Below are 25,922 nucleotides of genomic sequence, written 5' to 3' on the forward strand. Positions count from 1 at the left end.
TGGGCCTTTTCTGTCTGATTTTATCATTGTAGTCTCTCTTGTTCGATTGCCCTGAGTACTGACCTGTTGGTGTGATTCAATTTCTGTTAACTTCTGTCTTTCCCACCCTTTTAAATTGCTGGAGTGCCATTTTACTCCCACTTCATTTTGTGAGCTTAACTTGTCTGGAATTTAAGGGAAGTGGTGTGGTGTATTAAGAGTGTGATTTTTAGACTGCTTATAATAGTGTAATGTTATATAACTGAAGAGTGAAATAAATGTATATTCTTTTACTTGAAAACCTTGAGTCAGTGTTTGCCAGAGTCATAGTAATTGTCCTTTGTGTAACTTCTGATACTGCTCACTTTACTCTTTAGATAATTCTGGCTGCTCAGCCATCGCTACCACTTTAACTGTGTAGTACAGGCTTGTACCAAAGGTGAAATTGTACTGTCACTTGTAATCTTAATTTTGTGTGGTATTCCCAAAGGGTACTGCATATAATTCTGCCTAACACCCCTAACCCCCTACGCTTCAACCTGGAATTCCCAACCCCAAATCCGTCTTCTCTGCTGACCAACCTCACACAACTGTCCAAACCCACCCTCCCCACACTCACCTCCTCCACCGCTCGCCTACTCTTCCCAAACACCATCGACCTACCTGCCTCTCCCACCCCCCCAGTTTCCACTCACTCCCCTCACTCCTCACCACCCATACAACCTCCACAACATCCCCCCGCACGGAAGTAAGATGAATCCTCTTTAAAGCCCAATCCATAGCAAAAAACAGACACAGCATCTTTGACCTCTTTGCATTAGACAAACCAGACCTAGTCTTTATCACCGAAACCAGGCTCTCCGATGACTTCGCCCTTATCGCCCATAAAGCCTACCCCCCTGACTACTCCCTCACCCCACTCAACCCACTCTCTAGAGGAGGAGGAGTGGCAATCATTTTTAAATCACACTTCTCTGCCTCAATCATCGACTGCCAGACAATCATCCATTCCTGCGAATCGCTTCTCGTCAAACTATCCCTCCCCCCAATGTTCTCCCACAGCTTCCTAATCATCCACAGACCTCCTGGCTACGATAGACAATTTTCAAGCAACCTCTGTGATTCAATAGCCACCATCCAAATAAACCATGATGGTTCGATGAAATGGATCATCTGGGTATCGCCTACACCAACTACGCAGACGATACCCAGATCCTCCTCCCACTCCCGGGAGACTACGCCAAGGACCTGGCCCTAGTGAACAGAATATATAGCATCGTTCAGGCATGGATGGCCACACACGGCTTATGCCTGAACGATGATAAAACTGAGCTTATCATCCTAGGCACCACCTCCTACATATCCAAACTTAGCCCCGATTATGACAACTTCATTATCGACGGGAACAACATAAAAGTAGCTAACGAAGTGAAAACCCTTGGATTCTACCTAGACGCCACCATGAACTTTACCAAACAAGTTAACTCCTTAGCTTCTGCCACTGCATACACATGCAAACTTATCAGAGCGAGCAAACAATTCCTCTCCACAGATAGTTACATTACACTTGCCAGAGCCTTGATACTTTCCAAATTAGACTATTGTAATGGACTCTACATTGGGGCAAATAAACAGACCATCCACAAAATTCAAGTCCTTCAGAATAATGCCTTGAGAGCAGCACTCAAAATGAATAGAAACAAGCATATATCCTCTAGAAGAAGAGAATACAAATGGCTCTCCACCGCAGACAAAATTCATCTCAAAATCGCCTCCCTCACCCACAAATGCCTTAACAACAAAGCTCCACCCTACCTCATGGACAGATTACGCAAAAGAACCTCTTCCAGACATACTAGATCAGCCAACGCCAATTGCCTCCAAGTTCCGCGCTTCAAACTTTCCACCATAGGAGGAAATAGCTTCCCGGTTAAGGCTGCGCAGTTATGGAACTCCCTCCCTCATGACATCAGAGAACCCCAGCCCTTTGCAAACTTTAGACTGAACCTTACTAGGTGGTTAAGAGCCAAGGACAGCCAACTAAGTTGACTCGCATGACCCTATATGCCACACTGTACATAACTGTATATAATTCATATTTCGCGACCTTGACTACGCAGGAGATTGCTCCCCGCTCCCCTGTTCCTTGATCGCTCCTTGTACATAATTGCTTACTGTAACACTGTCGATGCCTATACTATCTGCTTATTTCATGTACGTGCAACTAGCTGAGCATATCTGTAACCAAGCTTAGCATATTTCTGAACCCTCGTATTATTCTTATGTAACTGTAACCAAGTTGAGCATATCCTTGTCTGTTTGCGCCCTGATGCCCCAGGGTCTGGCGCGCCATACAAATAATAAACTAAACTAAACTAAACCATCCCGCCCTCATTCTTCTAGGGGACTTCAATATCTGGCTAGACATTCCCACCAACCCTATGACCCACTCACTGGTCAACAGCCGTGATGCGTACAACCTCCGCCTCCACATAAACGGCCCAACTGAGTCTAAACGACACACCCTTGATGCCATCTTCAGCTCCCAAGACCAGATATATCTGGCCCCCCCATACCTCTCATCTGGTCTGATCACTTCATTGTCCCTTCGACCATTCGCTTGCCCGCTCCCATCCCCATAAGCAAACCAGAACCCCAAAATCAACGCGAATTCTGGAAGAAACAAAAAAACCTCCCGGACCTAGCCTACGTGCTCTGTCAATCTCCTCCCCCAACCTCCCAATGCAACAAACCCTTAACCACCGACGCCATTGCCTCATGGATCAATATCTCATTAATCCCACTCATCCCCACCTGTCAATCTTCTGCTCGCCGTGGCCCTTATCCCAGATGGTTTACACCAGAACTGATGACAGCAAAACAACTGCATAAATCCCTTGAACGCAAATGGCGGAAAGAGAAAACCATCCTGAGTAGATCCACCCTAGCCCGGCACCATCGCCACTACAAGCCGAATTCCGAAAAGCAAAAAAAAGTCCACTACAACTTCCAAATTCTCAACTGTGAAAATCCCAGCAAGGAACTCAACAAAATCATCGCTAAATTCACCAAACCAACCTGTACCACCACCCAATCGACCCAATCTCAGTCTCTCTGTGACTCACTCTCTCTCCACTTCTACACCACTGACCTTGAAAGAACAAATTCTCTAAACAACAAACTGGCCCTCATGTCCCAGCCACGTAATCCTCCCACCTTACCTGTCACCCCCCGCCTGCCCCAGCAACTGCAACCCAACCTACCTTCGACTTGTTCACTCCAATATCAACAGACCAATTTCTCAAACTTCTCTCCACCCTCTAACCTGGCCATCATCCATGGGCAAACCACCAACCACCTCAACCACAGTAAAAAAACATTGGATGCACTCTCAACTCTGACCTAACACTCTCTCGCCAAACCAACAACGTCCCCAAGGACTGCCATTACCACCTCAAAATTCTTAGACGCATTTTTCCGTACCTCTCCTTTCCCAACAGACTCGCCGCTGTCCAATCCATTGTAATCTCAAGACTGGACTATGCCAACTCCCTCTACCTCAGGGTCTAAGCATACCACTTCATTAAATTACAAAGAGCAAAAAACGCTGCAGCCAAATTGCTTCTAGCACTTGCCCTGAGATCACACCTCTCCAGCTTTCAGAACTCTCCACTGGCTCCCAGTTGGATGAAGGGTCACTTTCAAAACCTTATGCATCACCCACCGAGCATTGCATAAAACCGGACCTCTATACCTACAAGACAAGCTAAAACCATACCACCCACTGTGCAATCTAAGATCAAGCTCTGCCCTCCTCCTAGTGCCCAGCACCAACTCAGTCAGATTAGGAGGATCATCATTCTCAGCCTTGGCCCCCTCTCTGTGGAACTCGCTTCCCCCCACATTCGACACACCGAAGACTACATGTCTTTCCACAAACTACTGAAAACGTGGCTCTTCCCTTAAAAAATCGGCACTCAGAACAAACAGAATAAATAGCCACATTAAATAGAAACCCAAACTAAACAAAGAACAAAGAACAAAGGGAGTCGATCGAACAGATAGAAAGACTAAAACAGATAATACAACTAAAACAGATAGACTGAATAGAAAAAATGAAGTGTATGGAATGGATGAAGTGGATGAAACAGATGAAGTGAATGAAACGGAATAAGTGGATGAAATGGATGAAGTGGATGGAACAGATGAAGTGGATGGAACGGATGGAGTGGGTGGAACGGATGGAGTGGATGGAACGGACGGAGTGGATGGAACGGATGGAGTGGATGGAACAGACAAAGTGGATGAAACAGACGAAGTGGATGGAACGGACAAAGTGGATGGAATGGATGAAGTGGATGGAACGGATGGGACCGTTAGAAGGGATGGGCCAGATGTAACAGATGGGACGGATGGAACGGAGGGGTGGATGGAATAGAGGGAGTGCATGGAGGGGATGAGTGGATGGAGGAGATTAGTAGATGATGGGGATGGAGGAGATGAGTGGATGGAGGTGATGGAGGGAATGAGTGGATGAAGGTGATAAATAGATGGAGTGGATGGAGGGGATGAATAGATGAAGTGGATGGAGGGATGAGTGGATGGAGGAGATGAGTGGCTAGAGGGGATAAATAGATGGAGTGGACGGAGGAGATGACTAGATGGAGGAGGTGAGTGGATGGAGGGGATAGAGGAGATGAGTGGATGGAGGGATGGAGGGAATGAGTCGATGGAGGGGATGAGTGGATGGAGGTGATAAATGGATGGAGTGGATGGATGAGATGAGTGGATGGAGGAGATAAGTGGATGGAGGGGATGAATAGATGGAGTAGATGAAGGGGATGAATGGATGGAGGAGATGAGTGGATAGAGGGGATAAATGAATGTAGTGGATGGAACGGACAAAGTGGATGGAACGGAGGAAGTGGATGGAAAGGATGAAATGAAAGGAACGGATGAAGTAAATGGAACGGATGAAGTGGATGGAATGGTTGGAAAGGATTGAGTGGATAAATGGATAGAGTGTATGGAATAGATGAATGGATGGAATGGATAGATGGGTGGAGTGGATGGAATAGATGAATGAATGATGGAGTAGATTGAATGGACAAAACGGATGGAGTGGATGGAATGGACGAAATGGATCGAGTGGATGGAACGGATTGAACGGAAGGAATGGATGGAACCAATGGAAGCAATGGACCCAATGGAACGGATGGAGTAAATTAAACTGGATTGAACGGACGAAGTGGATAGATTGGATGAAGTGGATGGAACGGATGGGACCGATGGAAGGTATGGGCCGGATGGAACGGATGGGACGGATGGAACGGATGGGTGGATGGAATGGAGAGAGTGGATGAATGGATGGAGGGGATGAGTGGATGGCGGAGATGAGTAGATGTTGGGGATGGAGGAGATGAGTGGATGGAGGGGATGGAGGGAATGAGTGGATGAAGGGGATGAATAGATGGAGTGGATGAATAGATGGAGTGGACAGAGGAGATGAGTAGATGGAGGAGATGAGTTGATGGAGGAGATAAGTGGATGGAGGGGATGAATAGATGGAGTGGATGAATTGATGAAGGGGATGAATGGATGGAGGAGATGAGTGGATGGAGGGGATAAATGTATGGAGTGGATGGAACGGACAAAGTGGATGGAACTGACGAAGTGGGTGGAACGGATGAAATGGATGGAACGGAAGAAGTAAATGGAACGGATGAAGTGGATGGAATAGTTTGAAAAGATTGAGTGGATGGATGGAGTGGATGGAAAAGATGAATGGATGGAATGGATAGATTGGTGGAGTGGATGGAGTAGATGAATGAATGATGCAGTAGATGGAATGGACGAAACGGATGGAGTGGATGGATCAGATGCAACGGATTGAGTAAATGAAACCAGATGGAACGGATGAAGTGGATAGATTGGACGAAGTGGATGGAACGGATGAAGTGAATGGGAAGGATGGAGGGGGTGGGCGGGCAGAATGGATGAGTGGATGAGTGGATGAATGGATGACTGGATGAAGTGGATGGAACGGATGAAGTAGACGGAACGGATGAAGTGGATGGAACGGATGAAGTGGATGAACAGATGGAACGAATGAAGTGGATGGAACGGATGAAGTTGTTAGAACGGATGAAGTGGATGGAACAGATGAAGAAGACGGAACGGATGAAGTGGATGAAATGGATGAAGTGGATGGAAGGGATGAATTAGATGGAAGAGATGAAGATGGAAAGGATGAAGCGGTTGTAACAGATGAAGTGGATGGAACGGATTAAGTGGATGGAACAGATGAAGGGGATGGAACAAATGAAGGGGATGGAACAGATGAAGTGGAGGGAACGGATGAAGGGGATGGTACAGATGAAGGGGATGGAACAGATGAAGGGGATGGAACAGATGAAGTGCATGAATGGATGAAGTGGATGGAACGGATGAAGTGGGTGGAACGGATGAATTGAATGGAATGACTGCTATGTACCTATACCCACATGTTACCCTACCTATCCTGTCGCTTAACATACATATGCCACAATGTACCCCCCTGTCCAGCTCGTGTGCCTGGCTGCAAGCGCTTCACTGATAAACCACTATATCACACTACTACACTTACTCTCTCCTATACACCATCATTCAACTAGAACACAGCTATGCTATGACACATTCGGCCTAGCTGTTCTCATACTAACATGACCCCACAAACTCCTCATCATCCTAATAAAACACAGCTAACTGAGCACATACCGGCTATCTTAGGCGTCTCCTCAGGCCTAACGCAGCCAGAACTCAGTCTGAGTGTCAACCCTCCAGACTGAACACATCCAACTGACTTCCTCAGCACCACACCTACCGCTAAGAAGCAGCTATCATGCAACAACCACACCAGCTGCACACATATCCGGTGCTCCCACGGACCATACGACACTCCTCTGTCTACTGACTTGAACTACGGTTCCTGAGGGTGTTCAACCTACCAGTGCTTTGAGATCATACCAATGGTACATATGGCGCTATATAAATGCCAAGTAACATAACATAACATAGCAGAATCACACTACATACATTGGCCATCACGCACAAATGCCTCACAAACTCAGCACCGAAATACCTGGCAGACAAAATATGCAAACACCAACCTACACGCATTACAGATCATCCCATGGCCACAACCTGAAGGTAAAAACAGCCGGAGGAGCTAGCTTCCCAGTGCAAGCTGAGAAATGTTGGAACTCCATTCCCATCCTCCTCAGACAAGAACCTTCCTTCCTCACCTTTAAAGCCAATATAAAAAGTTGGCTGAGCAACACGTCTCTCCACTAAGATGTCTCGACCATGTAAACTTACCACTGCCTATTTATTATTTTGTTAATCCATGCCTGTCATACCAGACTCTTCCCCCTTAACTTCCTGCCTGACCGTCATGTAACCAGGGTATTTTCATTGTATCTATTGCATTGGATTGTAATGTGCCTGCACTTCCTGTATGAACTACCAAGTTTCTCAAGCGCCCAGTTACCTCAAGGTTTGGTGCACGATACAAATAATAAACAAATACACATACACATCTCGAAGGTTCTCCTCTTGCCACTGCTATTAATATCAGAGAACTCGAGCCTTCTGCCACATCCCTAGGGTTCTTCTCTTGCCACTACTTGATACCTCGTTGCTTCTGCAAAATCCCTAGGGTTCCCCTCTACCCCCTACTCTTAATATATGGCATATTGATCACTAGCCATCTATCACTTCTCTGTTCCAGATTATATATCACTGTTAGTGGGATGGACCGCTATCAGGATCTGTTTATAGGATTCATAATCTTGCTTTGAAACATCTTTACCCGGTCCCTCTGCAGTCTTTCCTGGTACTCAGCATCTGGGGTGTGTGCATGCCCCCCCCGGCCCCCCCCAGTGCTTACCTTGTTCCTCATCAGCCGCCAGTGTGCTGAGGAGCTGGTGCTGATGTCTGTGTGTGGCCTTCAGATAACCGAGTTAAATCCTGCGTGAATCTTTCTTGTTAATAATCCACATTGTATGTACAGTGCTATTTGACTAAAGAATATTGTGGCAAGATGTGCTACACAGAATACACTCTATCATACAGTGCATGCATAACGTGTGACCACACACTGCCCATAATCCCATCAAGCCATCGAGGGATTCTGTTCACATGACCCACCAGGTGGAGATGTCATGAGATACACCAGGTCTCCACTTAGAGTTACAATAAGCATGTTGTCTGCTATACATGTGCCAAAGTACTGTTTTTTTAGGTTTGCAACAGTGACAGTATTTTGCTTAGCTATGCAAGAAATCATCAGAGTATCACCACCCTTCTGACTGAACCCCCCCCCCCAGCTCATGAAACAGCACTTTTCTATATCTTCCAATGCATGCTGAGGAGCAATGCTAGTGTGCACTTCTCATGGGCCTGCACACTCCTTTCTTAACTGGGAGAAGAAGGGCCCCTTGCTTACAGGCTGAGGAGCAATGCCAGTGTGCACTTCTCATGGGCCTGCACACTCCTTTCTTATCTCGGAGAAGAAGTGCCCCTAGCTTACAGGCTGAGGAGCAATGCCAGTGTGCACTTCTCATGGGCCTGCACACTCCTTTCTTATCTCGGAGAAGAAGTGCCCCTAGCTTACAGGCTGAGGAGCAATGCCAGTGTGCACTTCTCATGGGCCGGCACACTCCTTTCTTATCTCGGAGAAGAAGTGCTCCTAGCTTACAGGCTGAGGAACAATGCTAGCATGCACTTCTCATGGGCCTGCACACTCCTTTCTTAACTGGGAGAAGAAGTGCCACTTGCTTACAGGCTGAGGAGCAATGCTAGTGTGCACTTCTCATGGGCCTGCACACTCCTTTCTTATCTTGGGGAAAAAGTGCCCCTAGCCTACAGGCTGAGGAGCAAGGCCAGTGTGTACTTCTCATGGGCCTGCACACTCCTTTCTTATCTAGGAGAAGAAGTGCCCCTAGCTTACAGGCTGAGGAGCAATGCCAGTGTGCACTTCTCATGGGCCTGCACACTCCTTTCTTATCTCGGAGAAGTGCCCCTTGCTTACAGGCTGAAGAGCAATGCTAGTGTGCACTTCTCATGGGCCTGCACACTCTTTTCTTATCTCGGAGAAGAAGTGCTCCTAGCTTACAGGCTGAGGAACAATGCTAGCATGCACTTCTCATGGGCCTGCACAGTCCTTTCTTATCTCGGAGAAGAAGTGCCCCTAGCTTACAGGCTGAGGAGCAATGCCAGTGTGCACTTCTCATGGGCCTGCACACTCCTTTCTTATCTCGGAGAAGTGCCCCTTGCTTACAGGCTGAAGAGCAATGCTAGTGTGCACTTCTCATGGGCCTGCACACTCCTTTCTTATCTCGGAGAAGAAGTGCTCCTAGCTTACAGGCTGAGGAACAATGCTAGCATGCACTTCTCATGGGCCTGCACACTCCTTTCTTAACTGGGAGAAGAAGTACCACTTGCTTACAGGCTGAGGAGCAATGCTAGTGTGCACTTCTCATGGGCCTGCACACTCCTTTCTTATCTTGGGGAAAAAGTGCCCCTAGCCTACAGGCTGAGGAGCAAGGCCAGTGTGCACTTCTCATGGGCCTGCACACTCCTTTCTTATCTAGGAGAAGAAGTGCCCCTAGCTTGCAGGCTGAGGAGCAATGCTAGTGTGCACTTCTCATGGGCCTGCACACTCCTTTCTTATCTTGGAGAAGAAGTACCCCTTGCTTGCAGGCTGAGGAGCAATGCCAGTGTGCACTTCTCATGGGCCTGCACACTCCTTTCTTATCTCGGAGAAGAAGTGCCCCTAGCTTACAGGCTGAGGAGCAATGCCAGTGTGCACTTCTCATGGGCCTGCACACTCCTTTCTTATCTCGGAGAAGTGCCCCTTGCTTACAGGCTGAAGAGCAATGCTAGTGTGCACTTCTCATGGGCCTGCACACTCCTTTCTTATCTCGGAGAAGAAGTGCCCCTTGCTTACAGGCTGAGGAGCAATGCTAGTGTGCACTTCTCATGGGCCTGCACACTCCTTTCTTAACTGGGAGAAGAAGGGCCCCTTGCTTACAGGCTGAGGAGCAATGCCAGTGTGCACTTCTCATGGGCCTGCACACTCCTTTCTTATCTCGGAGAAGAAGTGCCCCTAGCTTACAGGCTGAGGAGCAATGCCAGTGTGCACTTCTCATGGGCCTGCACACTCCTTTCTTATCTCGGAGAAGAAGTGCCCCTAGCTTACAGGCTGAGGAGCAATGCCAGTGTGCACTTCTCATGGGCCTGCACACTCCTTTCTTATCTCGGAGAAGAAGTGCCCCTAGCTTACAGGCTGAGGAGCAATGCCAGTGTGCACTTCTCATGGGCCTGCACACTCCTTTCTTATCTCGGAGAAGAAGTGCCCCTAGCTTACAGGCTGAGGAGCAATGCCAGTGTGCACTTCTCATGGGCCTGCACACTCCTTTGTTATCTCGGAGAAGTGCCCCTTGCTTACAGGCTGAAGAGCAATGCTAGTGTGCACTTCTCATGGGCCTGCACACTCTTTTCTTATCTCGGAGAAGAAGTGCTCCTAGCTTACAGGCTGAGGAACAATGCTAGCATGCACTTCTCATGGGCCTGCACACTCCTTTCTTATCTCGGAGAAGAAGTGCCCCTAGCTTACAGGCTGAGGAGCAATGCCAGTGTGCACTTCTCATGGGCTTGCACACTCCTTTCTTATCTCGGAGAAGTGCCCCTTGCTTACAGGCTGAAGAGCAATGCTAGTGTGCACTTCTCATGGGCCTGCACACTCCTTTCTTATCTCGGAGAAGAAGTGCTCCTAGCTTACAGGCTGAGGAACAATGCTAGCATGCACTTCTCATGGGCCTGCACACTCCTTTCTTAACTGGGAGAAGAATTGCCACTTGCTTACAGGCTGAGGAGCAATGCTAGTGTGCACTTCTCATGGGCCTGCACACTCCTTTCTTATCTTGGGGAAAATGTGCCCCTAGCCTACAGGCTGAGGAGCAAGGCCAGTGTGCACTTCTCATGGGCCTGCACACTCCTTTCTTATCTAGGAGAAGAAGTGCCCCTAGCTTACAGGCTGAGGAGCAATGCCAGTGTGCACTTCTCATGGGCCTGCACACTCCTTTCTTATCTCGGAGAAGTGCCCCTTGCTTACAGGCTGAAGAGCAATGCTAGTGTGCACTTCTCATGGGCCTGCACACTCTTTTCTTATCTCGGAGAAGAAGTGCTCCTAGCTTACAGGCTGAGGAACAATGCTAGCATGCACTTCTCATGGGCCTGCACACTCCTTTCTTATCTCGGAGAAGAAGTGCCCCTAGCTTACAGGCTGAGGAGCAATGCCAGTGTGCACTTCTCATGGGCCTGCACACTCCTTTCTTATCTCGGAGAAGTGCCCCTTGCTTACAGGTTGAAGAGCAATGCTAGTGTGCACTTCTCATGGGCCTGCACACTCCTTTCTTATCTCGGAGAAGAAGTGCTCCTAGCTTACAGGCTGAGGAACAATGCTAGCATGCACTTCTCATGGGCCTGCACACTCCTTTCTTAACTGGGAGAAGAAGTGCCACTTGCTTACAGGCTGAGGAGCAATGCTAGTGTGCACTTCTCATGGGCCTGCACACTCCTTTCTTATCTTGGGGAAAAAGTGCCCCTAGCCTACAGGCTGAGGAGCAAGGCCAGTGTGCACTTCTCATGGGCCTGCACACTCCTTTCTTATCTAGGAGAAGAAGTGCCCCTAGCTTGCAGGCTGAGGAGCAATGCTAGTGTGCACTTCTCATGGGCCTGCACACTCCTTTCTTATCTTGGAGAAGAAGTGCCCCTTGCTTGCAGGCTGAGGAGCAATGCCAGTGTGCACTTCTCATGGGCCTGCACACTCCTTTCTTATCTCGGAGAAGAAGTGCCCCTAGCTTACAGGCTGAGGAGCAATGCCAGTGTGCACTTCTCATGGGCCTGCACACTCCTTTCTTATCTCGGAGAAGTGCCCCTTGCTTACAGGCTGAAGAGCAATGCTAGTGTGCACTTCTCATGGGCCTGCACACTCCTTTCTTATCTCGGAGAAGAAGTGCTCCTAGCTTACAGGCTGAGGAACAATGCTAGCATGCACTTCTCATGGGCCTGCACACTCCTTTCTTAACTGGGAGAAGAAGTGCCACTTGCTTACAGGCTGAGGAGCAATGCTAGTGTGCACTTCTCATGGGCCTGCACACTCCTTTCTTATCTTGGGGAAAAAGTGCCCCTAGCCTACAGGCTGAGGAGCAAGGCCAGTGTGCACTTCTCATGGGCCTGCACACTCCTTTCTTATCTCGGAGAAGTGCCCCTTGCTTACAGGCTGAGGAGCAATGCTAGTGTGCACTTCTCATGGGCCTGCACACTCCTTTCTTATGTCGGAGAAGAAGTGCTCCTAGCTTACATGCTGAGGAACAATGCTATCATGCACTTCTCATGGGCCTGCACACTCCTTTCTTAACTGGGAGAAGAAGTGCCACTTGCTTGCAGGCTGAGGAGCAATGCTAGTGTGCACTTCTCATGGGCCTGCACACTCCTTTCCTAACTGAGAGAAGAAGTGCCCCTAGCTTACAGGCTGAGGAGCAATGCTAGTGTGCACTTCTCATGGGCCTGCACACTCCTTTCCTAACTGAGAGAAGAAGTGCCCCTAGCTTGCAGGCTGAGAGCAATGCTAGTGTGCACTTCTCATGGGCCTGCACACTCCTTTCCTAAATGAGAGAAGAAGTGCCCCTAGCCTACAGGCTGAGGAGCAAGGCCAGTGTGCACTTCTCATGGGCCTGCACACTCCTTTCTTATCTAGGAGAAGAAGTGCCCCTAGCTTGCAGGCTGAGGAGCAATGCTAGTGTGCACTTCTCATGGGCCTGCACACTCCTTTCTTATCTTGGAGAAGAAGTGCCCCTTGCTTGCAGGCTGAGGAGCAATGCCAGTGTGCACTTCTCATGGGCCTGCACACTCCTTTCTTATCTCGGAGAAGAAGTGCCCCTAGCTTACAGGCTGAGGAGCAATGCCAGTGTGCACTTCTCATGGGCCTGCACACTCCTTTCTTATCTCGGAGAAGTGCCCCTTGCTTACAGGCTGAAGAGCAATGCTAGTGTGCACTTCTCATGGGCCTGCACACTCCTTTCTTATCTCGGAGAAGAAGTGCCCCTTGCTTACAGGCTGAGGAGCAATGCTAGTGTGCACTTCTCATGGGCCTGCACACTCCTTTCTTAACTGGGAGAAGAAGGGCCCCTTGCTTACAGGCTGAGGAGCAATGCCAGTGTGCACTTCTCATGGGCCTGCACACTCCTTTCTTATCTCGGAGAAGAAGTGCCCCTAGCTTACAGGCTGAGGAGCAATGCCAGTGTGCACTTCTCATGGGCCTGCACACTCCTTTCTTATCTCGGAGAAGAAGTGCCCCTAGCTTACAGGCTGAGGAGCAATGCCAGTGTGCACTTCTCATGGGCCTGCACACTCCTTTCTTATCTCGGAGAAGAAATGCCCCTAGCTTACAGGCTGAGGAGCAATGCCAGTGTGCACTTCTCATGGGCCTGCACACTCCTTTCTTATCTCGGAGAAGAAGTGCCCCTAGCTTACAGGCTGAGGAGCAATGCCAGTGTGCACTTCTCATGGGCCTGCACACTCCTTTCTTATCTCGGAGAAGTGCCCCTTGCTTACAGGCTGAAGAGCAATGCTAGTGTGCACTTCTCATGGGCCTGCACACTCTTTTCTTATCTCGGAGAAGAAGTGCTCCTAGCTTACAGGCTGAGGAACAATGCTAGCATGCACTTCTCATGGGCCTGCACACTCCTTTCTTATCTCGGAGAAGAAGTGCCCCTAGCTTACAGGCTGAGGAGCAATGCCAGTGTGCACTTCTCATGGGCCTGCACACTCCTTTCTTATCTCGGAGAAGTGCCCCTTGCTTACAGGCTGAAGAGCAATGCTAGTGTGCACTTCTCATGGGCCTGCACACTCCTTTCTTATCTCGGAGAAGAAGTGCTCCTAGCTTACAGGCTGAGGAACAATGCTAGCATGCACTTCTCATGGGCCTGCACACTCCTTTCTTAACTGGGAGAAGAATTGCCACTTGCTTACAGGCTGAGGAGCAATGCTAGTGTGCACTTCTCATGGGCCTGCACACTCCTTTCTTATCTTGGGGAAAATGTGCCCCTAGCCTACAGGCTGAGGAGCAAGGCCAGTGTGCACTTCTCATGGGCCTGCACACTCCTTTCTTATCTAGGAGAAGAAGTGCCCCTAGTTTACAGGCTGAGGAGCAATGCCAGTGTGCACTTCTCATGGGCCTGCACACTCCTTTCTTATCTCGGAGAAGTGCCCCTTGCTTACAGGCTGAAGAGCAATGCTAGTGTGCACTTCTCATGGGCCTGCACACTCTTTTCTTATCTCGGAGAAGAAGTGCTCCTAGCTTACAGGCTGAGGAACAATGCTAGCATGCACTTCTCATGGGCCTGCACACTCCTTTCTTATCTCGGAGAAGAAGTGCCCCTAGCTTACAGGCTGAGGAGCAATGCCAGTGTGCACTTCTCATGGGCCTGCACACTCCTTTCTTATCTCGGAGAAGTGCCCCTTGCTTACAGGTTGAAGAGCAATGCTAGTGTGCACTTCTCATGGGCCTGCACACTCCTTTCTTATCTCGGAGAAGAAGTGCTCCTAGCTTACAGGCTGAGGAACAATGCTAGCATGCACTTCTCATGGGCCTGCACACTCCTTTCTTAACTGGGAGAAGAAGTGCCACTTGCTTACAGGCTGAGGAGCAATGCTAGTGTGCACTTCTCATGGGCCTGCACACTCCTTTCTTATCTTGGGGAAAAAGTGCCCCTAGCCAACAGGCTGAGGAGCAAGGCCAGTGTGCACTTCTCATGGGCCTGCACACTCCTTTCTTATCTAGGAGAAGAAGTGCCCCTAGCTTGCAGGCTGAGGAGCAATGCTAGTGTGCACTTCTCATGGGCCTGCACACTCCTTTCTTATCTTGGAGAAGAAGTGCCCCTTGCTTGCAGGCTGAGGAGCAATGCCAGTGTGCACTTCTCATGGGCCTGCACACTCCTTTCTTATCTCGGAGAAGAAGTGCCCCTAGCTTACAGGCTGAGGAGCAATGCCAGTGTGCACTTCTCATGGGCCTGCACACTCCTTTCTTATCTCGGAGAAGTGCCCCTTGCTTACAGGCTGAAGAGCAATGCTAGCGTGCACTTCTCATGGGCCTGCACACTCCTTTCTTATCTCGGAGAAGAAGTGCTCCTAGCTTACAGGCTGAGGAACAATGCTAGCATGCACTTCTCATGGGCCTGCACACTCCCTTCTTAACTGGGAGAAGAAGTGCCACTTGCTTACAGGCTGAGGAGCAATGCTAGTGTGCACTTCTCATGGGCCTGCACACTCCTTTCTTATCTTGGGGAAAAAGTGCCCCTAGCCTACAGGCTGAGGAGCAAGGCCAGTGTGCACTTCTCATGGGCCTGCACACTCCTTTCTTATCTCGGAGAAGTGCCCCTTGCTTACAGGCTGAGGAGCAATGCTAGTGTGCACTTCTCATGGGCCTGCACACTCCTTTCTTATGTCGGAGAAGAAGTGCTCCTAGCTTACATGCTGAGGAACAATGCTATCATGCACTTCTCATGGGCCTGCACACTCCTTTCTTAACTGGGAGAAGAAGTGCCACTTGCTTGCAGGCTGAGGAGCAATGCTAGCGTGCACTTCTCATGGGCCTGCACACTCCTTTCCTAACTGAGAGAAGAAGTGCCCCTAGCTTACAGGCTGAGGAGCAATGCTAGTGTGCACTTCTCATGGGCCTGCACACTCCTTTCCTAACTGAGAGAAGAAGTGCCCCTAGCTTGCAGGCTGAGAGCAATGCTAGTGTGCACTTCTCATGGGCCTGCACACTACTTTCCTAACTGAGAGAAGAAGTGCCCCTAGCTTATAGGCTGATGAGCAATGCCAGTGTGCACTTCTCATGGGCCTGCACACTCCTTTCCTAACTGAGAGAAGAAGTGCCCCTAGCTTACAGGTTGAGGAGCAATGCCAGTGTGCACTTCTCATGGGCCTGCACACTCCTTTCTTATCTCGGAGAAGAAGTGCTCCTATCTTACAGGCTGAGGAACAATGCTAGCATGCACTTCTCATGGGCCTGCACACTCCTTTCTTATCTGAGAGAAGAAGTTCTATCTTACATGCTGAGGAGCAATTCTAGCATGCACTTCTCATGGGGCTGCACACTCCTTTCTTATCTGAGAGAAGAAGTGACCCTTGCTTACAGGCTGAGGAACAATGCTAGCGTGCACTTCTCATGGGCCTGCACACTCCTTTCTTAACTGAGCGAAGAAGTGCCCCTTGCTTACAGGCTGAGGAACAATGCTAGTGTGCACTTCTCATGGGCCTGCACACTCCTTTCTTATCTCAGAGAAGTGCCCCTTGCTTACAGGCTGAGGAGCAATGCTAGTGTGTTCTTCTCATGGGCCTGAACACTCCTTTCTTATCTCGGAGAAGTGCCCCTTGCTTACAGGCTGAGGAAAAGTGCTAGTGTGCACTTCTCATGGGCCTGCACACTCCTTTCTTATCTCAGAAAAGTGCCCCTTGCTTACAGGCTGAGGAACAATGAAGCCTCAGCTAGTGTGCACTTCTCATGGGCATGCGCACTCCTTTCTTATCTCAGAGAAGAAGTGCTCCTAGCTTACAGGCTGAGGAACAATGCTAGCATGCACTTCTCATGGGCCTGCACACTCCTTTCTTAACTGGGAGAAGAAGTGCCCCTTGCTTACAGGCTGAGGAGCAATGCCAGTGTGCACTTCTCATGGGCCTGCACACTCCTTTCTTATCTCGGAGAAGAAGTGCTCCTAGCTTACAGGCTGAGGAACAATGCTAGCATGCACTTCTCATGGGCCTGCACACTCCTTTCTTAACTGGGAGAAGAAGTGCCACTTGCTTACAGGCTGAGGAGCAATGCTAGTGTGCACTTCTCATGGGCCTGCACACTCCTTTCCTATCTTGGGGAAAAGTGCCCCTAGCCTACAGGCTGAGGAGCAAGGCCAGTGTGCACTTCTCATGGGCCTGCACACTCCTTTCTTATCTCGGAGAAGTGCCCCTTGCTTACAGGCTGAGGAGCAATGCTAGTGTGCACTTCTCATGGGCCTGCACACTCCTTCCTTATGTCAGAGAAGAAGTGCTCCTAGCTTACACGCCGAGGAACAATGCTAGCATGCACTTCTCATGGGCCTGCACACTCCTTTCTTAACTGGGAGAAGTGCCACTTGCTTGCAGGCTGAGGAGCAATGCTAGCGTGCACTTCTCATGGGCCTGCACACTCCTTTCCTAACTGAGAGAAGAAGTGCCCCTAGCTTGCAGGCTGAGAGCAATGCTAGTGTGCACTTCTCATGGGCCTGCACACTCCTTTCCTAACTGAGAGAAGAAGTGCCCCTAGCTTATAGGCTGATGAGCAATGCCAGTGTGCACTTCTCATGGGCCTGCACACTCCTTTCCTAACTGAGAGAAGAAGTGCCCCTAGCTTGCAGGCTGAGAGCAATGCTAGTGTGCACTTCTCATGGACCTGCACACTCCTTTCCTAACTGAGAGAAGAAGTGCCCCTAGCTTACAGGTTGAGGAGCAATGCCAGTGTGCACTTCTCATGGGCCTGCACACTCCTTTCTTATCTCGGAGAAGAAGTGCTCCTAGCTTACAGGCTGAGGAACAATGCTAGCATGCACTTCTCATGGGGCTGCACACTCCTTTCTTATCTGAGAGAAGAAGTGACCCTTGCTTACAGGCTGAGGAACAATGCTAGTGTGCACTTCTCATGGGCCTGCACACTCCTTTCTTAACTGAGAGAAGAAGTGCCCCTTGCTTACAGGCTGAGGAACAATGCTAGTGTGCACTTCTCATGGGCCTGCACACTCCTTTCTTATCTCGAAGAAGTGCCCCTTGCTTACAGGCTGAGGGAAAGTGCTAGTGTGCACTTCTCATGGGCCTGCACACTCCTTTCTTATCTCAGAGAAGTGCCCCTTGCTTACAGGCTGAGGAACAATGAAGCCTCAGCTAGTGTGCACTTCTCATGGGCATGCACACTCCTTTCTTATCTCGGAGAAGAAGTGCCCCTAGCTTACAGGCTGAGGAGCAATACTAGTATGCACTTCTCATGGGCCTGAACACTCCTTTCTTAACTCAGAGAAGAGGTGCCCCTAGTTTACAGGCTGAGGAGCAATGCTAGTGTGTACTTCTCATGGGCCTGCACACTTCTTTATTAACTGAGAGAAGTGCCCTAGCTTACAGGCTGAGGAACAGTGATAGTGTGCACTTCTCATGGGCCTGTGCACTCCTTTCTTAACTGAGAGAAGAAGTGCCCATTGCTTAAAGGCTGAGGAACAGTGCTAGTGTGCACTTCTCATGGGCCTGCACACTCCTTTCTTAACTGGGAGAAAAAGTTGGGAGAAGAAGTGCGCCTAGCTTACAGGCAGAGGAGCAATGCCAGTGTGCACTTCTCATGGGCCTGCACACTCCTTTCTTATCTCGGAGAAGAAGTGCCCCTAGCTTACAGGCTGAGGAGCAATGCTAGTGTGCACTTCTCATGGACCTGCACACTCCTTTCTTATCTCGGAGATGTGCCCCTTGCTTACAGGCTGAGGAAAAGTGCTAGTGTGCACTTCTCATGGGCCTGCACACTCCTTTCTTATCTCAGAGAAGTGCCCCTTGCTTACAGGCTGAGGAACAATGAAGCCTCAACTAGTGTGCACTTCTCATGGGCATGCACACTCCTTTCTTATCTCGGAGAAGAAGTGCCCCTAGTTTACAGGCTGAGGAGCAATGCTAGTGTGTACTTCTCATGGGCCTGCACACTTCTTTCTTAACTGAGAGAAGTGCCCTAGCTTACAGGCTGAGGAACAGTGCTAGTGTGCACTTCTCATGGGCCTGTGCACTCCTTTCTTAACTGAGAGAAGAAGTGCCCATTGCTTACAGGCTGAGGAACAGTGCTACTGTGCACTTCTCATGGGCCTGCACACTCCTTTCTTAACTGGGAGAAGAAGTGCCCCTAGCTTACAGTCTGAGGAGCAATGCCAGTGTGCACTTCTCATGGGCCTGCACACTCCTTTCTTATCTCGGAGAAGAAGTGCCCCTAGCTTACCGGCTGAGGAGCAATGCTAGTGTGCACTTCTCATGGACCTGCACACTCCTTTATTATCTCAGAGAAGAAGTGCCCCTAGCTTGCAGGCTGAGGAGCAAAGCCAGTGTGCACTTCTCATGGGCCGGCACACTCCTTTCTTATCTCGGAGAAGAAGTGCTCCTAGCTTACAGCTGAGGAACAATGCTAGCATGCACTTCTCATGGGCCTGCACACTCCTTTCTTAACTGGGAGAAGAAGTGCCACTTGCTTGCAGGCTGAGGAGCAATGCTAGCGTGCACTTTTCATGGGCCTGCACACTCCTTTCGTAACTGAGAGAAGAAGTGCCCCTAGCTTGCAGGCTGAGGAGCAATGCTAGTGTGCACTTCTCATGGGCCTGCACACTCCTTTTCTAACTGAGAGAAGAAGTGCCCCTAGCTTGCAGGCTGAGGAACAGTGCTAGTGTGCACTTCTCATGGGCCTGTGCACTCCTTTCTTAACTGAGAGAAGAAGTGCCCATTCCTTACAGGCTGAGGAACAGTGCTAGTGTGCACTTCTCATGGGCCTGCACACTCCTTTATTATCTGAGAGAAGAAGTGCCCCTTGCTTACAGGCTGAGGAACAATGCTATTGTGCACTTCTCATGGGCCTGCACACTCCTTTCTTATCTCGGAGAAGTGCCCCTTGCTTACAGGCTGAGGAGCAATGCTAGTGTGTACTTCTCATGGGCCTGCACACTCCTTTCTTATCTCGGAGAAGTGCCCCTTGCTTACAGGCTGAGGAAAAGTTCTAGTGTGCACTTCTCAGGGGCCTGCACACTCCTTTCTTATCTCAGAGAAGTGCCCCTTGCTTACAGGCTGAGGAACAATAAAGCCTCAGCTAGTGTGCACTTCTCATGGGCATGCGCACTCCTTTCATATCTCAGAGAAGAAGTGCCCCTAGTTTACAGGCTGAGGAGCAATACTAGTATGCACTTCTCATGGGCCTGCACACTCCTTTCTTAACTCAGAGAAGAGGTGCCCCTAGTTTACAGGCTGAGGAGCAATGCTAGTGTGTACTTCTCATGGGCCTGCACACTTCTTTCTTAACTGAGAGAAGTGCCCTAGCTTACAGGCTGAGGAACAGTGACACTTCTCATGGGCCTGTGCACTCCTTTCTTAACTGAGAGAAGAAGTGCCCATTGCTTAAAGGCTGAGGAACATTGCTAGTGTGCACTTCTCATGGGCCTGCACACTCCTTTCTTAACTGGGAGAAGAAGTGCCCCTAGCTTACAGGCAGAGGAGCAATGCCAGTGTGCACTTCTCATGGGCCTGCACACTCCTTTCTTATCTCGGAGAAGAAGTGCCCCTAGCTTACAGGCTGAGGAGCAATGCCAGTGTGCACTTCTCATGGACCTGCACACTCCTTTATTATCTCGGAGAAGAAGTGCTCCTAGCTTACAGGCTGAGGAACAATGCTAGCATGCACTTCTCATGGGCCTGCACACTCCTTTCTTAACTGGGAGAAGAAGTACCACTTGCTTACAGGCTGAGGAGCAATGCTAGTGTGCACTTCTCATGGGCCTGCACACTCCTTTCTTATCTTGGGGAAAAAGTGCCCCTAGCCTACAGGCTGAGGAGCAAGGCCAGTGTGCACTTCTCATGGGCCTGCACACTCCTTTCTTATCTAGGAGAAGAAGTGCCCCTAGCTTGCAGGCTGAGGAGCAATGCTAGTGTGCACTTCTCATGGGCCTGCACACTCCTTTCTTATCTTGCAGAAGAAGTGCCCCTTGCTTGCAGGCTGAGGAGCAATGCCAGTGTGCACTTCTCATGGGCCTGCACACTCCTTTCTTAACTGGGAGAAGAAGGGCCCCTTGCTTACAGGCTGAGGAGCAATGCCAGTGTGCACTTCTCATGGGCCTGCACACTCCTTTCTTATCTCGGAGAAGAAGTGCCCCTTGCTTACAGGCTCAAGAGCAATGCCAGTGTGCACTTCTCATGGGCCTGCACACTCCTTTCTTATCTCGGAGAAGAAGTGCCCCTTGCTTACAGGCTGAGGAGCAATGCTAGTGTGGACTTCTCATGGGCCTGCACACTCCTTTCTTAACTGGGAGAAGAAGGGCCCCTTGCTTACAGGCTGAGGAGCAATGCCAGTGTGCACTTCTCATGGGCCTGCACACTCCTTTCTTATCTCGGAGAAGAAGTGCCCCTAGCTTACAGGCTGAGGAGCAATGCCAGTGTGCACTTCTCATGGGCCTGCACACTCCTTTCTTATCTCGGAGAAGAAGTGCCCCTAGCTTACAGGCTGAGGAGCAATGCCAGTGTGCACTTCTCATGGGCCTGCACACTCCTTTCTTATCTCGGAGAAGAAGTGCCCCTAGCTTACAGGCTGAGGAGCAATGCCAGTGTGCACTTCTCATGGGCCTGCACACTCCTTTCTTATCTCGGAGAAGAAGTGCCCCTAGCTTACAGGCTGAGGAGCAATGCCAGTGTGCACTTCTCATGGGCCTGCACACTCCTTTCTTATCTCGGAGAAGTGCCCCTTGCTTACAGGCTGAAGAGCAATGCTAGTGTGCACTTCTCATGGGCCTGCACACTCTTTTCTTATCTCGGAGAAGAAGTGCTCCTAGCTTACAGGCTGAGGAACAATGCTAGCATGCACTTCTCATGGGCCTGCACACTCCTTTCTTATCTCGGAGTAGAAGTGCCCCTAGCTTACAGGCTGAGGAGCAATGCCAGTGTGCACTTCTCATGGGCCTGCACACTCCTTTCTTATCTCGGAGAAGTGCCCCTTGCTTACAGGCTGAAGAGCAATGCTAGTGTGCACTTCTCATGGGCCTGCACACTCCTTTCTTATCTCGGAGAAGAAGTGCTCCTAGCTTACAGGCTGAGGAACAATGCTAGCATGCACTTCTCATGGGCCTGCACACTCCTTTCTTAACTGGGAGAAGAATTGTCACTTGTTTACAGGCTGAGGAGCAATGCTAGTGTGCACTTCTCATGGGCCTGCACACTCCGTTCTTATCTTGGGGAAAAAGTGCCCCTAGCCTACAGGCTGAGGAGCAAGGCCAGTGTGCACTTCTCATGGGCCTGCACACTCCTTTCTTATCTAGGAGAAGAAGTGCCCCTAGCTTACAGGCTGAGGAGCAATGCCAGTGTGCACTTCTCATGGGCCTGCACACTCTTTTCTTATCTCGGAGAAGAAGTGCTCCTAGCTTACAGGCTGAGGAACAATGCTAGCATGCACTTCTCATGGGCCTGCACACTCCTTTCTTATCTCGGAGAAGAAGTGCCCCTAGCTTACAGGCTGAGGAGCAATGCCAGTGTGCACTTCTCATGGGCCTGCACACTCCTTTCTTATCTCGGAGAAGTGCCCCTTGCTTACAGGCTGAAGAGCAATGCTAGTGTGCACTTCTCATGGGCCTGCACACTCCTTTCTTATCTCGGAGAAGAAGTGCTCCTTGCTTACAGGCTGAAGAGCAATGCTAGTGTGCACTTCTCATGGGCCTGCACACTCCTTTCTTATCTCGGAGAAGAAGTGCTCCTAGCTTACAGGCTGAGGAACAATGCTAGCATGCACTTCTCATGGGCCTGCACACTCCTTTCTTATCTCGGAGAAGAAGTGCCCCTAGCTTACAGGCTGAGGAGCAATGCCAGTGTGCACTTCTCATGGGCCTGCACACTCCTTTCTTATCTCGGAGAAGTGCCCCTTGCTTACAGGCTGAAGAGCAATGCTAGTGTGCACTTCTCATGGGCCTGCACACTCCTTTCTTATCTCGGAGAAGAAGTGCTCCTAGCTTACAGGCTGAGGAACAATGCTAGCATGCACTTCTCATGGGCCTGCACACTCCTTTCTTAACTGGGAGAAGAAGTGCCACTTGCTTACAGGCTGAGGAGCAATGCTAGTGTGCACTTCTCATGGGCCTGCACACTCCTTTCTTATCTTGGGGAAAAAGTGCCCCTAGCCTACAGGCTGAGGAGCAAGGCCAGTGTGCACTTCTCATGGGCCTGCACACTCCTTTCTTATCTAGGAGAAGAAGTGCCCCTAGCTTGCAGGCTGAGGAGCAATGCTAGTGTGCACTTCTCATGGGCCTGCACACTCCTTTCTTATCTTGGAGAAGAAGTGCCCCTTGCTTGCAGGCTGAGGAGCAATGCCAGTGTGCACTTCTCATGGGCCTGCACACTCCTTTCTTATCTCGGAGAAGAAGTGCCCCTAGCTTACAGGCTGAGGAGCAATGCCAGTGTGCACTTCTCATGGGCCTGCACACTCCTTTCTTATCTCGGAGAAGTGCCCCTTGCTTACAGGCTGAAGAGCAATGCTAGTGTGCACTTCTCATGGGCCTGCACACTCCTTTCTTATCTCGGAGAAGAAGTGCTCCTAGCTTACAGGCTGAGGAACAATGCTAGCATGCACTTCTCATGGGCCTGCACACTCCTTTCTTAACTGGGAGAAGAAGTGCCACTTGCTTACAGGCTGAGGAGCAATGCTAGTGTGCACTTCTCATGGGCCTGCACACTCCTTTCTTATCTTGGGGAAAAAGTGCCCCTAGCCTACAGGCTGAGGAGCAAGGCCAGTGTGCACTTCTCATGGGCCTGCACACTCCTTTCTTATCTCGGAGAAGTGCCCCTTGCTTACAGGCTGAGGAGCAATGCTAGTGTGCACTTCTCATGGGCCTGCACACTCCTTTCTTATGTCGGAGAAGAAGTGCTCCTAGCTTACATGCTGAGGAACAATGCTATCATGCACTTCTCATGGGCCTGCACACTCCTTTCTTAACTGGGAGAAGAAGTGCCACTTGCTTGCAGGATGAGGAGCAATGCTAGCGTGCACTTCTCATGGGCCTGCACACTCCTTTCTTATCTCGGAGAAGAAGTGCCCCTAGCTTACAGGCTGAGGAGCAATGCTAGTGTGCACTTCTCATGGGCCTGCACACTCCTTTCCTAACTGAGAGAAGAAGTGCCCCTAGCTTGCAGGCTGAGAGCAATGCTAGTGTGCACTTCTCATGGGCCTGCACACTCCTTTCCTAACTGAGAGAAGAAGTGCCCCTAGCTTATAGGCTGATGAGCAATGCCAGTGTGCACTTCTCATGGGCCTGCACACTCCTTTCCTAACTGAGAGAAGAAGTGCCCCTAGCTTACAGGTTGAGGAGCAATGCCAGTGTGCACTTCTCATGGGCCTGCACACTCCTTTCTTATCTCGGAGAAGAAGTGCTCCTAGCTTACAGGCTGAGGAACAATGCTAGCATGCACTTCTCATGGGCCTGCACACTCCTTTCTTATCTGAGGGAAGAAGTTCTATCTTACATGCTGAGGAGCAATTCTAGCATGCACTTCTCATGGGGCTGCACACTCCTTTCTTATCTGAGAGAAGAAGTGACCCTTGCTTACAGGCTGAGGAACAATGCTAGCGTGCACTTCTCATGGGCCTGCACACTCCTTTCTTAACTGAGCGAAGAAGTGCCCCTTGCTTACAGGCTGAGGAACAATGCTAGTGTGCACTTCTCATGGGCCTGCACACTCCTTTCTTATCTCGGAGAAGTGCCCCTTGCTTACAGGCTGAGGAGCAATGCTAGTGTGTTCTTCTCATGGGCCTGAACACTCCTTTCTTATCTCGGAGAAGTGCCCCTTGCTTACAGGCTGAGGAAAAGTGCTAGTGTGCACTTCTCATGGGCCTGCACACTACTTTCTTATCTCAGAAAAGTGCCCCTTGCTTACAGGCTGAGGAACAATGAAGCCTCAGCTAGTGTGCACTTCTCATGGGCATGCGCACTCCTTTCTTATCTCAGAGAAGAAGTGCTCCTAGCTTACAGGCTGAGGAACAATGCTAGCATGCACTTCTCATGGGCCTGCACACTCCTTTCTTAACTGGGAGAAGAAGTGCCCCTTGCTTACAGGCTGAGGAGCAATGCCAGTGTGCACTTCTCATGGGCCTGCACACTCCTTTCTTATTTCGGAGAAGAAGTGCTCCTAGCTTACAGGCTGAGGAACAATGCTAGCATGCACTTCTCATGGGCCTGCACACTCCTTTCTTAACTGGGAGAAGAAGTGCCACTTGCTTACAGGCTGAGGAGCAATGCTAATGTGCACTTCTCATGGGCCTGCACACTCCTTTCCTATCTTGGGGAAAAAGTGCCCCTAGCCTACAGGCTGAGGAGCAAGGCCAGTGTGCACTTCTCATGGGCCTGCACACTCCTTTCCTAACTGAGAGAAGAAGTGCCCCTAGCTTGCAGGCTGAGAGCAATGCTAGTGTGCACTTCTCATGGGCCTGCACACTCCTTTCCTAACTGAGAGAAGAAGTGCCCCTAGCTTGCAGGCTGAGAGCAATGCTAGTGTGCACTTCTCATGGGCCTGCACACTCCTTTCCTAACTGAGAGAAGAAGTGCCCCTAGCTTATAGGCTGATGAGCAATGCCAGTGTGCACTTCTCATGGGCCTGCACACTCCTTTCCTAACTGAGAGAAGAAGTGCCCCTAGCTTGCAGGCTGAGAGCAATGCTAGTGTGCACTTCTCATGGACCTGCACACTCCTTTCCTAACTGAGAGAAGAAGTGCCCCTAGCAAACAGGTTGAGGAGCAATGCCAGTGTGCACTTCTCATGGGCCTGCACACTCCTTTCTTATCTCGGAGAAGAAGTGCTCCTAGCTTACAGGCTGGGGAACAATGCTAGCATGCACTTCTCATGGGGCTGCACACTCCTTTCTTATCTGAGAGAAGAAGTGACCCTTGCTTACAGGCTGAGGAACAATGCTAGTGTGCACTTCTCATGGGCCTGCACACTCCTTTCTTAACTAAGAGAAGAAGTGCCCCTTGCTTACAGGCTGAGGAACAATGCTAGTGTGCACTTCTCATGGGCCTGCACACTCCTTTCTTATCTCGGAGAAGTTCCCCT

This window comes from Ambystoma mexicanum, chromosome 5q, assembly GCF_040938575.1.
Source record: "Ambystoma mexicanum isolate Mex_15411 chromosome 5q, UKY_AmexF1_1, whole genome shotgun sequence".
Classification (NCBI taxonomy): Eukaryota; Metazoa; Chordata; class Amphibia; order Caudata; family Ambystomatidae; genus Ambystoma; species Ambystoma mexicanum.